The 2,264-nt window shown below is 36.7% G+C and overlaps 1 pseudogene; it reads right to left on the reverse strand.

The window, feature by feature from the left end:
* Positions 1–1,113: 1,113 nt before the first annotated feature.
* Positions 1,114–1,263, reverse strand: LOC149466443 (U2 spliceosomal RNA; annotated as a pseudogene).
* Positions 1,264–2,264: the final 1,001 nt, after the last annotated feature.

The raw sequence follows: 2,264 nt of genomic DNA on the forward strand, positions 1-2,264 counted from the left end.
AAACTCCCCAGCATGTTATCCTATGTGTCCATGCACACATAGACTGTAATCAACGTTTTTTGGCTGGAAAAAAAATCCAGGACTTGTGGGTTTCTAGAGGAGTTTTTTAATTGTAAAAATGCTCTAACGCTGAACAATGCGGTAAAACTCCGCAAACTAACCTTATTGGATTTTTTTTACCCCCCCCAATTTTTTTTTTGCTCAAAAAAATGTGAAAAACGCAAAAGCAGGAAAACGCAGAAAAACGCTGAATGCTGCAAAGCTCCACTAAACGCTAATGCAAAAACGCTAAATAAAGCTGAAAAACTCTTTTTTTTTTTAACGTGACTATACACAGCTAATGTTACCAGCGTTATCAAAACGTCCAGTGTGCATGAGGACTTATACTTACTTGCTCTTTGCAATAAAATTGCACAGAGTGGTCCTGAACCTCCTCTTCTCAGGTCCCCTGCTAGCACTTCTGGCTCCTTCCCTTTGGCGAGTGCCCCCATAGAAAGCCACTTTCTATGGGGGCACTCATGCAGGCTTGCTCCCGAGCCTTGCAGTCTGCATCTATTGACATAGACAACAGGCCTCTGCACCAACACCCCCAATCCTTCATCACTGGCTTTGTTTGACAGCTGCAGGAGCCTATTGCTCCTGCTGCCTCAGCAAAGCCAATGAGATCAGGAAGTGAGGGGGCGAAAGACCTGCAAACGAGCACAGCACTGGATCAAATGATGACTCGGGTAAGCAAAAAAGGGGTGAGGGGGGGATACTGATGCCTAGACATTTTTTAACTAAAAAATGTTTCAGGTTTATAACCACTTTAAATTACCAAAACTTTTGATTTGTGTTATTTTAAAATACTGTTAAAAACTAAGAAAAAACTTTTTAAAATAAAGTAAACTTTATTTTCTCCAGTCTTTCAATATTTGGAGCTCATTCATAATTGTATCCCCACTTCAAAACTTTGCATGCACTGTGAACAGTCATTTTCTGTTATTTGAATTGCCAGTAATGTTAGCTAGCTAGATCATTTATCTGCTTCTCCTTAGCAAGGTAATATATGGGAATATTTGTTTCTGAAAAGGGTAGTTCAGCTATTTATTACCTGTTAATATACGTTTGGATGCAAATAATAATATTGTCTTAGTTAAATGAATAAAGTCATGTTAAGTAAAATCATTTTGATGCAAAAATAAGACCCTAAAGTGCAGCACAGTGCAGAATGGGATATTACAGATACTACTCTTGATCTTAGCCAAAAGGCCAAGAAGCGATGAATGGGATATTACAGAAGCAGCATTAGAAGTATGAAGACAGGAGAAGAGCAATATAATAGGAACAGGGACCCAACAGAGAAGGAACAAGAGGGAGAAATAAAATTCAGTGGTGGAGATTGCTGTTGAAGATTTTTTTTTTATTATCGCTAAAGGAAACATGACACGAATAGAAAAACATTTTTCTCTCCTTGTTGGGCTGGGACACCCATGCTGGATATGATATAAGCCACTCCAGGGTGAATTGTGATTGCTTTCAATAGTATTGTTTTTTCTATAGATACTGCAATAACGTTGATTGCATTAAACCTTTTTTTACAAGCTGAAATGTGGAAGAAATAAATTATGAGTACTCTACAATATTTATGTTAATTAGTGTTACTTGACTATGGTTGTCAGTTGAACAGTTTATTAACTAATGTTTTATTGATCACATTATGACTATGTTTATTCTGGTTTCAGATACAGAACTGCATCGAAAACCATATTATATTGAGCTATAACTAATTTTAAAAATAAATAGTTACTGGCATCCGCTTGATATCTGGTTTAAGCTTGTTGCCCATCAAATTGTAAATGCTGGGGGAAATATATTAATACTGTCTTATTGTTTGTGCTTCTTTTGTTTTTAATGGAGTTAAGTTAGTGACGGAATTTGTTTATGTACGCATTTTGCCTTATAAATTAGCTGTTATGAAAATGAACATATCTGCATGTGTTTGAAAAGTGTTCCTGAGCACTACTAATTCTTTGACAGATGTTTGATGTTTTAATTACTTTGCCAAATGAGTGCTTTCAGTTGCAGCAGAGTTGAGAAAATAGACAGTCGCTATTTAGTTACACGTGCGCACAAAATTAAAGCCATGGCTTTGGTCACAAAACAGACAAAGGATTAATGTTAACATTCTGACATGCAAAAATCACAATTTTGCTATGCAGTTGCATTAATATATGTTATCCAGGGACTGCCGTAGTCTTACTGCCACTTGCATGACATCTAGG

Source organism: Staurois parvus, unplaced genomic scaffold (assembly GCF_062004578.1).
Source record: "Staurois parvus isolate SC_StPar_1 unplaced genomic scaffold, SC_StPar_1.0 ptg000129l, whole genome shotgun sequence".
NCBI lineage: Eukaryota > Metazoa > Chordata > Amphibia > Anura > Ranidae > Staurois > Staurois parvus.